The 14197-nt window shown below is 42.4% G+C and overlaps 1 protein-coding gene across 1 annotated transcript in view; it reads left to right on the top strand.

The window, feature by feature from the left end:
* The first annotated feature begins 692 nt into the window (after positions 1-692).
* The window catches only part of basp1 (brain abundant, membrane attached signal protein 1), a 62671-nt gene continuing 49166 nt past the window's right edge, over positions 693-14197 (top strand). The window contains exon 1 of the mRNA XM_039816265.1: positions 693-848. The gene's annotated coding sequence lies outside the window, so the exon portion shown is untranslated. The remainder of the gene's footprint in view (positions 849-14197) is intronic.

Genomic DNA, 14197 nt, shown 5'->3' with positions numbered 1-14197 from the left:
AAATTAGTGTAACAAGTAACCAAAATGAAGTATTTGAACCTCATAATTAAATACCAAAAGGTCCAGTTTAAAAAAAAAAGGCCTTCCACCAGGCTGGCTGCAGGCCTGAAGTATCCCCAACAAGTCCCCAGCATCAGTGTGTATCTGCAGTGAATGACAGCAGGGGGCGCACGGAGACAAGGCCAATGGAAAGAGACAGAGGATAGAGGAGCGTTCCCACTAAAACGTGCACAGAGAAAATGTGCATTCCCATCCAGTGCACAATAAATAAATCCATATAATCAACCCAAATCCAGCAACAAGAAGACATTTTACAGACAAGAGACAAGAAAAGAAATACACATTAAGTGGCCAAAATATAATTTTGGTGCTTCCTTTTTTTTTTGGAAACAGAGCTCTTGTGATCAACGTTAAAAAGGGTAGATTATTGGAATATTACAGCTATGAAATTACCATAAAGTGCTATTGAATATCATCAGTATAACACCTTTAGCCTGTAGGATTATGGATCAACATAAAATATGGTTTCACAAACTCATTGACGCATCAAAACGCTGTATGATATATATATTAAAAAAAAGACCAGACAGTAAAATAATTTTCCTTTTGAGAGAAAAATTGCAATTGTGCATCTGTGTATGTGTGTGTGTGCACAAGCCGCGCGCGTCCGCGGATGCGCGTGCGCGCGGGCGGAGGATCGCCGAGCCGAGCCGTACACCGTGCAGCAGGCAGGCAGGCAGGCACAAGCCGCTGGGCGCGCAGGAGAAGCCGCAAACGCATTTGAGCAGCCGCTATACCTGAGACCGCGCGCAGAGAGCACAGGGCAGCCCGGGGAACTTGAGTGCACGGTAAGAGTCGCCACGTCTCTCTTTTTTTTATTTTTTATTCTCCTCTTTGTCTCTCCAAAAAAAAAGAAAGAAAGAGCGCTTGTTTTGGTATGCTTTTGGCTGTTTTAATTTATGTTTTTTTTTCCTCATTCCTTTTGTCTTGTCTCTTTTTTTCCCCCCTTCCATCTCTCCATTTGGGCAGCCATGCAGGGCGCGCGTGGATGAGTGTAGACACGAGACAAAAGATTTCCGCTAGATTTGAAGGGAGGAAAGTAGAAGAAAATAGAACAAAAAACGGAGCTGAATTGGAGACATTTTGAAAACCCCAGTTAGGCGATTAATTCATCTTCTAGCCTCCTTTTTTTACCAGGCGGAAAAATAATGTGCACGAGCTTTAAAAAAGGGGTGTGTACCGTCTGGGAGGAACACGCGCTTCAGCCTTGGCCATTTGATTTTCGCTTTTTCCCTTACTTTTATAGGAGGGTGAAAAAATGCGCACAGGAGAGTCTCCTCGCACGCCCTTTGTTAATCATTGATTGCCCTGACTTGTTTATTATTATTATTATTATTATTATTATTATTATTATTATTATTATTATTATTATACAGGTCTATCTTTTTAAATTTTTTTTTTTTAAAGCCTGCTAGGCGACGCAAAGGGCAGCGCTTTTTTCTCGTTCTCTCTCTTATAATTTACAGCCAGTAAACAGTTCCAACATGCAGAAAATAAGAAGCTCGCCCCCACCTCTTTGTCTGTGTGGAGGTGTGACACCGCTTGGCTGGCATGCAACTCAAACACACGCTCTCACACGCACACACACACACACACACACACACACACACACACACACACACACACACACACACACACAACACACACACACATGCAGCGTCTCTAGAACCAGATTATGACATGATTTAGATGAATTATTGATCTCATATTTCCGTTTTATTGCACCGAGAAGAAGACGAAAGGAGGCTGAGGATGAAGGGTAGAGAGGCAAGGGAGATGGGGGGTGTTTGGGGAGCGTGTGTGGGAGGGGAGGGGGGGGGGGAGGGGGGGGGATTGTCGGTGTACCTGAATAACCCCCCCTCTGCGTGCGCACACATTAAGTTCATCCTTTCACTTCGCTCGTGTTGCGGCTGCATCCATGTTGGATGTTTATTTGTGCAGCGAGTCCAACTTTATTAGCCATCCTCCCCGCCGTCGGTTTTAGATTTGCCTGGTCCTTTGTTTGCCGCGGCACGCATGCGCACTGAGAGCAGGGTGTGGATGGGAGACATGCCACCTTGCCTATCAATAGGATGGAGAGGAGAGGGAGGATGGACGGTGGAGGGGTTTTAATTCTGGCTCTGATGATTTCTTGCGAAGGAAAATGTTGATTATGGAAATAAAATGAGATGCCTGTGTGTGTGTGTGTGTGTGTGTGTGTGTGTGTGTGTGTGTTTTTTTTTGTGTGTGTGTGTGCGTGCGTGCGTGTGTGTGTAGAAGGTGGTCTGTAGTGATGCTGTATCAGGACAAAACCGTTTTTTCCCCCTGAAATATTAATCAGTAGATTATAATGAAACTGTAGTTAGAGCGTCAAAGCTAAATTGATTAATTGTTTCGTTGTCAACTATTAAATTAATTTTTCATTTTTTATGAAAAAAAAAGTTACATTTCTCTGATGTCAGCTTCCTAAATGTGAATATTGTTCTAGTTTCTTCTCTTCTCTGGGACAGTTAACTGAATATCTTTGAGTTGGGGACAAAACGAGACATTTGAGGACGTCATCTTGGGCTTTTTTGGGAAACTCTGATCCAAATTTTTCACCATTTTCTGACATTTTAGAGACCACACTACTCATCGATTAATCGAGAAAATAATCGACAGATGAATCGACAATGAAAATAACCGTTAGTTGCAGCCCTACCAAGAAGGTTGGGGATTTTAAAGGGTCAGTTTTGACACAAATAAGTAATGTTACGTGCCAATTTTCAATATAATTGTCTCATCAGAGTGAAAGTGTTTTAATTATTTGAGAAAACAAACGACAGCAGTGGTGTAGTCTACGTGATATGCAGGTATACGCAGTATACCCACTAAGAAAGCTCCAGGATGTCCATATACCCACTTAGAAATGCACAATGACACGCAACAACATACTTTCCATTATATTTTTAATATATTTAGAATTGTCATCTGTTTTTTTTTATCTTGGCATAGGCTAAATAAAGGTATTTCCACAGTAAATTGGTTGATAAAAGTGTATCAGAATGCAGGAAATTAAGTCTTTAACGCTCAAAATATCCCTGGTGGAGGGCACCTAGACCCTCCAATATGATATCTCCACCCCCACAAAGTCCCATTCTGGCCCATATATACATATACAGTACAGTATACCCACTACAGTACATTAGACTACACCACTGATCGACAATGAAAGTAGCCGTTAGCTGCAGCCCTAGCTGTATTGCTGAAAGATTTAGTCGTTTCGTCAATAGTGAATGTAAAATGAATAAACGATAATGCAGACAATCAGTTAAGTTAATGTTATGACCATTATAAAGCACAAATGCCAAATATCCACAGTTAACTCACGATTAATCAAATGATTGTCCACAGTCAACTTGCGATTAATCAAATGATTGTCCACAGTTAACTTGTGATTAATCAAATGATTGTCCAGTTAATTCGTGATTAATCAAATGATTGTGCACAGTTAATTTGCAATTAATCAAATGATTGTCCACAGTTAACTTGCGATTAATCGCAAATTAATCGCCCATTTTTTATCCGTTCTAAATGTAATTTAAAAAGGGTATTTTTCAAGGTTTTAATGCTCAAGTGGTATTTGAGACTGGACATACTCCGGTGGTAACTCAGTATACATCGACAGTACATATCAAATAACTTTATTCTTGTGGAGAGGACCATCTGGAAGGGTTTTGAGTCGGAAATTGCCATTCCAAAGAGCCTTTTTCTTTCTCGATTTCTGCTCAGGGAGCTTTGTTTCTGCTAGCCATCCACAACGTTACCGGTGCATCGCTTCCCGATGTCCCAAAACTATGGAGCGGCCCAAGGCCCAAATCACAGAACGCGCGGGTGTTAGTCATATAAAAAAAAATAAAAGACTGGCATTGAAAGGAATTTGCGTCATCTCGTTATTATTGCGAACATTTTGACAGCCCTAAAAAAATCACTTAAACAACAATTCACTATAGCACACAAATGTAATCTATATCATGATATCAGGAAAAAACAGTGACGGTTCTAGACCATTTCAAATGGAGGGCCAAATTTATTAAGTGTTACATACCACTAACCCTCCATAGGTTTTGGTCTACAAACGACTCACGATACACATATAACCAAAAAAACACAAGAATACTCATTCAGTGTTAACCTGCTCATAACTAAATAATATCCCCTCTTTGGGGACAAAGGTGGGGTTAAAAAATTTATGAAATTATTTGCCACAGTTACGGGGGCCAGAGGGGAGGTCATGGCTTAATATTACGGGTCACTGGCTACTCTTACCCCCAAAAAAGAACCAACACTGGGGAAAAAAACAGCCAATATCCAAATTCAAAATCAAATCATGACATCAATGTAACATCAATATATAACTCAGCTCTAACTTGTTTTTAAAGAATAAAAACACTCAAATTGGCTAATTGTTTACAGCAATGGTCCCCCTCTGAGCCGTGTTATAAGAGCACCATGGCAACGCCGTGACTGTAGTAATGTGTCCCATCTGTCTGGCTGCTGATTGGCTCTCATAAATCCAGCCCCGAGCGCGTTCATTCATCTCGCTGGACGGAGACAAAGAGAAACCTGATGACAAGTTACGACTCTGACTCATCCATTACCCCGCCGCTGTCGGATGCTCAAAGTGTGTGTGTGTGTGTGTGACAAAAAGAGAGCGCGGGAGAAAGAGGTATCATGCCCTGTCACCTCTCTGCTCTCGGGGACCCTGCAGGTCTCAGAAGGTCCCCTCTTTGTCTTGTCTTTGTGGTTCTTTCCCCGCCAAGATCTCAAAGAAAAAGTATTCAGATCCTTTATTTAAGTAGACGTACTAATACCACACTGTAAAAATGCTCAAGTAAAAGTGCTGCGTTGAAAATGTTACTGAAGTAAAAGGATTTAAGTGTCATCAGGAAAATACATCAGGGGGGGGGGTTTTTTTGTGTTTTTTTTTGGGGGGGGGGGGGGGTTTTTTTTTTTTTTTTTTTTTGTGGTTTTGGGGGAGGGGGGGGGGGGGGGGGGGTTGGGGGTGGGTGTGTGGTTTGGTGGGGTGTGGGGTTGGTTTGTGGGGTGGTGGGGGTGGTTGTTTTGTGGGTTTTGGGGGGGGGGTTGTTTTTTGGGTTTGGTGGTGGGGGGGTTGGTGTTTTCTGTGTTGTTGTGTGTTTTTTTGGTCTGGGGGGGGGGGGGGGGGGGGGGGGGGGGGGGGGGGGTTTTTTTTTTTTTGTCTTGGGGGGGGGGTTTGTTTTGTTTGTTTTTTTTTTTTTGGGGAGGGGGGGTTGTTTTTTTGTTTTTTTTTTTTCTCTGCTCGCGACAAAAGGAGAAGAGGGGGGAAAAGGGTTGGTGGGAGGGGGGGCGGGAAATACAAGTATTAAAAGTCAAAGTACCCAATGCAGAAAAACTATCCAGACAGTTCTGTCAATCAACTAGGTGTTTAATGGTCTTTAGTTTAGTTTAATTAATAATAAAACATAATTTCATGAACTGCATGTGTTTTGTGTGCAAAAATCTTAATTTGTAAAGTAACTAGTAACTAAATCTGTCAGAGTCAATCTGCCGCTTTCCCTCAAAATTGCAAATACCAGAGGGGCTTTCAGACATCAGGTTAAGGCTTTTTTATGGAATAGAGTAGCCGATCTTTTTTAATTGGAGTAGACTGATTATTTTATGTGATTCTGATTCTGATTTTAGAATGCGTTTGGACAACGGATGATTTGGGTTAAATGTTATTGTCTTTGTTCTGCAATAGGTTTTTGTTATGTGTTCAATGTTCTAACACCAAGGACCATATTGGAAATAAGTGTTCACACTTTAACATGCTATCCTCTGGATTATGTTGTCTGTCAAATCCAAAAAGCCATTTGTACTTAAGTACAGTACTCGAGTAAATGAACTTAGTTACATTCCACGACTGCCAGTGAGTCAGTGATCAGCAGGATCACTTTCCTCCGACGCAGCGTCTGTCCTAATTAAACCATCAGGCTGCGTGTGATGCAGGCCGAAGCTCGTTAACTTGCAGCGGAGGAGATGAAGCAGGGGGGGGGAGGCTGCAGCTGCCGCTTCAACGCACATGACATGCAACCGTGTGCATGTGATTTTGTGTTGTGTGTAGAGGAAGCCGTGGAATGGGTGCAGTTGCAGGTTGGAGGTTGAGTCGTTGCTGCTGCTTGCTGTCACCACCGCGGCAAAGAAAGTGGGCAACTCAACAGAATTGGGTCCAGTTTTGGGGTCCTAAAATTCTCATTAAAAGAAAGAAAAAACTATCAATAAGGTAACGTTATCTTCGCTGCCAGCACAGTTTTACTAGTTTTCTTGAAGTGAGTTTCTGTATTGTCAAATGAGACTAAATAAGGGTGAAGAAATGTCCCTTTATTCTAGAGAAGTCTTGAATAAAGTTGTTAAAGGAATACGCCACCGTTTGTTGAAATAGGGCTTATCACGGTCTACCCTATCTGTAGATAGGTGGGCCAACGCATTTTTTGTCTCAGTGCAAGTAATTAGGTTGTCTTTTTGTCTTTTGTTGGCTCACTTTTATTCACAACATGCTAACCGGCAACATAGGATTCCATACACTACGCTAAGCTAACTAGCGGCGGCGCTGCCGGTGTTGCACCGGACTAAAACAATGCATGCACAAAAAATGCGTTGGCCCACCTATCTACAGCTAGAGGAGACCGTGATAAGCCCTATTTCAACAAACGGTGGCGTATCCCTTTAAGTTAGTTGTATTAGATAGAACCGGTGACATAATCTCTCTGCATTTTATTAAAGGTACACTATGTAGGAATTTCTCCCATCTAGCTGTGAAATTGTATTTTGCATTCAAACAAATAGTGCTCTCTAGCGCCACGCTTTTTCAAATGCGTGTTGCAACAATGGTAGCCGTTATCTACCAACGTAACCATTCCCTTTTTCGCTTTTTTGGCGACTAAGATTCCTTCTCCTGTGGCTCGGCATAAGTATGATCCTCCGTTATGAACTAAAGTGCAGTTGCAGGCTTTCAAATTTGCCGGGGCAGCGACAAGCGTCTCTCGCTGATCTCCTTCTCCGTTTCGGCTGGTTCCAGTCACGTGACGCTGGCTCTGAACGAAAACGCGTTGTGGATTAGCTAGACAGGTAGGCTAGCGCTTTATGTCCCTCTCAGCGATTATAGTTTTTCAAAAAAAAAAAGGGGGAAAACAAAAAGCCTCCTTGGACTTGCCCTTCCAATGTAAATACAGATAAGAAATTCTTCGCTTACTAGGATAAGTCAGATCATTGGCAGACGTCATTTTACACCAATGAGGACATATTTATGAATGAAGACATTGACTTTAGCTAATAAAATACTTAAAACACTGCACAGTGTACCTTTAACAAAAATAAGGATCTCTAGGATTCAGTAACGGACGAAATGAGCTGATGTCAGATGGTGCTGTGAGAGTTATTGCTGGAGTGCAGGCAGCTGTGTTTAAGTACAGCGGGTATTATAGGAGCAGGTTGTATTTTATGCTCTGAGGAAGTGCAACGTTAGGTGGCCAGATGCTGACTGCCTTGCAGCATGCAGTGGCATCTGACACGGATGTGGGTTGAGGTTGGGATGCATTAAAACCATGTGTTTAAAATTGGTTGGGAGTACATGGTTAGCATCAATTAGTGTTTGCGTGTGTTTACTGTATAGCATGAACGAAAAGATGACCCGAAAAACTGAGCTTTTATGAAGACAAAAGTGCGGAATCAGCAGAGAATGGGGAGAATGGGGGATCCTGACACTAAGCTAACGTTATGTCCGACGTTACATTTGCAGCGAGCATTTTGTTAGCAGATGAAATATCCAAATGTCAGTTTTAGGCTCTCTATATGTCTGTAAGTTAAGCTAAAGTATTTTGTTACCAGGTCAAATATCCAAATGTCAGTTTTAGGCTAACTATATGTCTGTAAGTTAAACTAACACGCGTAAAGTCGGACATAACGTTAGCCAGCCCGGTCTCATGGCAGTTCGTGATATGGTCACGTTATTGAATCTATTGAGTCGTGGACAGGACACGATAATTATGTTTTTTTCGTGTGGTGATTATGAATTTTAAAGCAATGTATTTCAATGGGAAGCATATTTCGTGAACACAGAATGATGATCGTAGCGAGTAGTATTGATAAGGCGAAAGTCCGCGCAGGGAGGTTGGTCGGGGGGTGGATGGGTCAAACAACACTTTCACCCCGGAGACCGGGGAATGCGTCCCGCGTGTTGCAGTTCATTTCCTCGTTATTCTCTTCCTAACCACAACCGTCCAGCTGTTGTCGGCGCGTCCCGCGTGTGACAGTTCCTTTCCCCGTTCTTCTTTTCCTAACCACAACACCGTCCCGTTGTTGTGGCGTTTCATTTCCCCGTTGTTGTGTGCCCCTGCACCTGGGGATGCGCCCGGGGATCGCTTCCCACATGTGGCGTTCCGTCCTGTTGTTGTGGCCGGCGTGTGGCGCCTCATTTCCCCAGTTGTTGTGTCCCCCAGAGCAAGTTCGAAAATCGTGACCTGTACAAATAAATAAATAACGTGACCATTTCACGACTTGCGTTAGCTTAGTGTCAGGATCCCACAGTCTCGATTCCTAACATCTGTATCCACCTTTGTCTTACTAAAAGCTTAGTTTTTCCGGGTTGGCAGGTTATAAAAACGTAAGATCTGGGTTCTTTATATTGTTGGTAGTGAATATCACCACATGGCAGCCTTTAGGTATTTTTCCGACGAGGAGGAACCTTCGCGGAATACAAGTCAATGGAGAGCGGAGAGTTGTGTTCCCCTCCGGTGGAGGTGGGCTCTGTCTCTATGCTAGAGTACCATGATTACGAGGTGAATGCTTAATACCTTTGTAGTTAGCATTGGAACAGCTGTTGCAGGAGTTTATTTAATGAGTTTGGGTGTGCGATGGGGAAGTGACTGCCTTGGAGCAGAAGCTGCTGTTTAATGTAGTTTGACAGAGCAGCTCACTGTAGTGTGAAGCTATACATATTAAGTGTTGCTGTGTGTTTTTTTTTTTTCTCTATAAAAATGTCCGTGAGCTGCAGGGAAGCCAGAATAAATTGCTGTTTCACTGTTTTGTAGCTTTTAAACTTGATGGGACTTCAAGTCTGTGTTGGTTTCCGTTGGCCACTTCTGCATCCTGGCCTGACAGGAATGAGGAAGTTGGACGTTTCAGTTTCACGTCAACGGAAGCATGACACATGTTTATTAAATGAAGTTCATTTTGGTGTTTGGTGTATGCTGAAGTGGAGTTACAGTGCAGTAGAGGGTTTTACAGCGAAGATGGAGGCGTTGTGATGGGCATCGGGAATTTTCCTTTCCGAACAACATGGCCGTCTGCTGCCTCACAGTTTATAGCGGACTGTCTTTTTATAGACGTAATAATAAGTAGCACAGAGTCATAGTATGTCCCTCTGAGGACGCCGATGTTATGTTCTCTGTTTTCTTTGGATTTTTTTAAGCCCAATCCCTATATATCTTTAAATATAACCTTTTACACAATTGTCTGCATTTGTAGAGGCTTTTTCTATCCGGTATGTCTTGTCTTGATGTCTTGGCTAGAAATGGTGATAGGTGTAAACCGAGCCCTGGGTATCCTGCTCTGCCTTTGAGAAAATGAAAGCTCAGATGGGCCAATCAGGAACCTTCTCCTTATGAGGTCATAAGGAGAAAGGTTACCTCCCCTTTCTCTGCTTTGCCCGCCCAGAGAATTTGACCCACCCATGAGAGAGAGACATCACGGCTTTCAAATGAGCAAAGTGGTAGTTGGTCAAGTCCACACCCCCACCCTCCACCTTGCCCCCGTCTCTCCTCCTCAATAGCTACAGACACAGAAATGGCACATCCTAAGGAAAGCTTATTGTGGGAGTGGCTCTAGTGGCTGTAATTCTGCACCAAGGCTGAATTTCGGGAAAGAGACTTCAGATACAGTATTAGGGGACCACTAAGGTCTATATAAAAGAGACTTCAGATACAGTATTAGGGGACCACTAAGGTCTATATAAAAGAGACTCCAGATACAGTATTAGGGGACCACTAAGGTCTATATAAAAAAGAGACTTCGATACAGTATTAGGGGACCACTAAGGTCTATATAAAAGAGACTTCAGATACAGTATTAGGGGACCACTAAGGTCTATATAAAAGAGACTTCAGATACAGTATTAGGGGACCACTAAGGTCTATATAAAAGAGACTTTAGATACAGTATTAGGGGACCACTAAGGTCTATATAAAAGAGACTTCAGATACAGTATTAGGGGACCACTAAGGTCTATATAAAAGAGACTTTAGATACAGTATTAGGGGACCACTAAGGTCTATATAAAAGAGACTTCAGATACAGTATTAGGGGACCAGTATTAGGGGACCACTAAGCATCCAAAGAGCACCATGTCATGGGACCTTTAACTATTCTCACAGTTTAGGTTTTCAAGCATCAACACAAAGCTGGGAATAAATTTGTGGACTCGGGGGTGCTGTAACAAAATCTGGGAATGTACCTTTAAATAATTCATTAAAAGGAAGAACCACAAAAAAGGCCAAGACCCATCGACAGCTCTTGCATCAACATAAACACTAACATGATTTACAAATGCTAAACTCGTGTGCTTGACCCGTGGGTACGATGTGTCTTACAGTCAGTGTTTCTGCAGAAAAACTGCATTAAAATAAAAGCAAAAGTGTCGGCCAGCCGCTCCTCGTGTCCCTGCCCGCTCCAGTCCCACCAGAGGTTTGAGGGCGGTGCAACTTGTCCCCGTCCTCGGCAGCTCTTTCACCATGAGCGCCACCTGTCACATCGCACCTCGTCTTCCAGGAAATTACAGCTCAAACCGAAAGCGACAACGTTATCTGATATGTAACCCGGCTGGGCGGTAATGTACTCGGCAATCTCAGCTCGCTCTCTGCTGAATCCCAAATCCACTCACTCAGTCACTCAGTCGTCCTTGTGGATTTGAAAATCATTCGGCAAAAGGGTAGATAAAGGGACAATCTTTCTTCCAACCGAACTGTCCTCTTATCTGTGGCGGAGACAGATCGCATCCTAAAAGCAGAGCAGCCAGTGAAAGCATTTCGATAGTTATGAGATTTCAATAGACAAACAATTTTATTTCAGACTCAGGCTGAAAACAGTCCCCTGTTATTGCAAAGTAATTGCTGTGAAAAAGGAACAGATTATGGAGCATTGTTAAGTTTTGTCAGCTATGTCAACACCTGTGCTTGCAAAACAGGAAAATTTTTTCCTGAGATATCACTTGGGGTTTGGTTAAATAATAACTCTTGGCTTTGAATGAATTAGTTTTTTTTCTCACCAGCTCCGGGCTTGTTTACCGTGTGAATGTACACATCAGGTACAGAGCAGTAAATCCTGAGAAAACCAACAAAAAAGTGGCATTCCTGTCTCGTGATGTCACTAGTTTTCACTTAAGTGGAGGCATTTCTGATATTGTATGCAAGGATAAATTATTAACTGCTGGAATTTCCTGATGCAAATCTGTTGTGTAAATTATAGATCAGCGTGAACCTCGGTAAAAGTTCACAGTCATATCTGCTGCCTGCTGAACATGTTTTTATTTATTTTTTTATCAGCGAGGAGGGCAGCCATCTTCTTTCAGCCCAGCAATGCAACTGAGCACAAACCTGTAACAGCAGAAAATGTGGTGCATAGCAGTGTTGCTGATGAACACGGATTACATGTATTTCCATGACTCTTAATAATTAGTGTAATGTGATTGGAAGTGACAATATTTCAGCCTCACATGGATTCATTTAATGATCTGCCAAATGTAACCGTCACTATTTCCTCGCCTTTCTTTTCTGGTTTTATGTAGTTAAATACTTCATTTACTTCTTTCGTTCTTCATATCCTTGCTATTGGGTGAAAAAAAAGGTAATATGAAACCATTTTAAGAGACGAGACGAAGTCAGACAAAATCGCCTCGTCACTGTTTAAATATGTTTTAGACCCACAGACAGCCATAAAGGGTGACCAATAGTATTGATTTATGGAAATAAATAAATGCCTGACTACCTGACAGCGACGATATTGTTGTTCGGCCACCTTGGTCATCCAGCCCGAAATAGCTCCATAGCTGGATTGCCGTGACATATCGTACGGACATTCATGTTCCCCTCAGGATGAATTGTAATAACTTTGGTGACCCTCACTTTTCATTTAGCGCCACCATCAGGTCAAAATGTACTTTGTCCAACAGTTTGGTTCATCACCAAATGCCTGCAGAACTAATGACATCAGCCTCAGCTATGGCTTTGTGTGTAGTGCTAATGTTAGAATGCTAACACACAAAACTAAACTGTGGATCACGGTAAACATGACCATTTGAACATCAGCATATTGGCATTGTTATTGTGCACGTTAGTGTGCTGACATTAGCATTCAGCTCAAAGCAACAAAGTGCTTTTGTTTAGCGCTAATAAGCAAATGTTAGCATGCTAACACACAAAACTATAATGGTGAACACGGTAAACATGACCATCTAAACATCAGCATATTGGCATTGTTATTGTGCACGTTAGTGTGCTGACATTAGCATTTAGCTCAAAGCAACAAAGTGCATTTGTTTAGCGCTAATAAGCAAATGTTAGCATGCTAACGCACAAAACTATGATGGTGAACACGGTAAACATGACCATCTAAACATCAGCATATTAGCATTTTTATTGTGCGCATGTTAGCGTGCTGACATTAGCATTTAGCTCAATGCAACAAAGTGCTTTTGTTTAGCGCTAATAAGCAAATGTTAGCATGCTAACACACAAAACTATGATGGTGAAAACAGTAAACATGACCATCTAAACATCAGCATATTAGCATTTTTATTGGCGCATGTTAGCGTGCTGACATTAGCATTTAGCTCAATGCAACAAAGTGCTTTTGTTTAGCGCTAATAAGCAAATGTTAGCATGCTAACACACAAAACTATGATGGTGAAAACAGTAAACATGACCATCTAAACATCAGCATATTAGCATTGTTATTGGGAGCATGTTAGCATGGTGACATTAGCATTTAGCTCAAAGCACCAGAGTAGAGCCACATAGACCTGCCAGCATGACTGTGGACTTTTAGGCTGTGTTCAGACTCGATCAGGTGCTGCGGCAAAAACATCTGTCCTCCATTCATTTGAATGTGGGTAGTCGGTTTAGGCTGCGGCGGTGGGGGACAGAGAAGGTGCCGGAGAAATCGTAGTGGCCTGCTGTGTTCAAACAGAGTCAGCTTTTAGAGAAACATAATGCTCCCGTGGCCAGTCACTTAACCGGCGATCAGACCGGACACAACACAATGTTTTTACGTGTAGTCGAGTCTCCAACTGTTGTGACAGAGTCAAGTCTTGAGTCCCCAGTGTTCGAGTCCAGGTCCGAGTCGTCACTAAAGAAGAGTCAGATACAAGTCACGAGTCCAGATAATGGCGACTCAAGTCAGACTCAAATCTGAGTCCCAGAAAGCCTATTACACATAAAAGTAGTCAGAAACGTCTGAGTCCTATTTCATAAATCCTCAAGTCCATTTCCAAGTCCTCAGAGTGTGAGTCAAAGTCAATTCATGAGTCCAGAGAATAGCGACTTGAGTCGAGTCCGTGTTCAAGACTCGAGTACTCTATCACTGGTATTACCAGTCTGAGAGTCACTCAATTTTGTAAAACCCACTGTAATGAGGCCTTGCATCTTGGTTAGTTAAATGTTTTTTAAATCTATCAACGAGGATAGACAATCACTCGAAGGACCCAGCATTGCAGCATGGCTAAATGCACAACGGTGAGGACAATTGAAACACAAGCTGGCGACGAAACAGGCAAGAAACTCACTATAAAGCTCCACAGAGCCGTTAATAATATTTTATATTAGCCTTTATTTAAATTTAGCATATTCTTTTGGTTGGAGGACACATAGATGCATTCAAAGACAATGTTCAGCTCGGGATAATAATAGAGCTGGAAAAACTGGACAAATATGATTCCATTCAGCAGTCACGATGAAGATGTTTGAGCTCCGCAGCTTTCAGAAACTATCAGCGTCTCCCAGCATCCTCTCTGTCTTCACTTTTCTCTGCAAATCTTTAAGGACTGCCGAGTCTCGACAACGTCACGGGCGCTGCTCTGTACGTGAATCTTAAACAGTCCAGAGACTGT

Source organism: Perca fluviatilis, chromosome 11, assembly GCF_010015445.1.
Source record: "Perca fluviatilis chromosome 11, GENO_Pfluv_1.0, whole genome shotgun sequence".
In the NCBI taxonomy this organism is placed as follows: domain Eukaryota; kingdom Metazoa; phylum Chordata; class Actinopteri; order Perciformes; family Percidae; genus Perca; species Perca fluviatilis.
The sequence above is the reverse complement of the archived record's forward strand: the minus strand, read 5'-3'. Positions and strand labels throughout refer to the sequence as shown.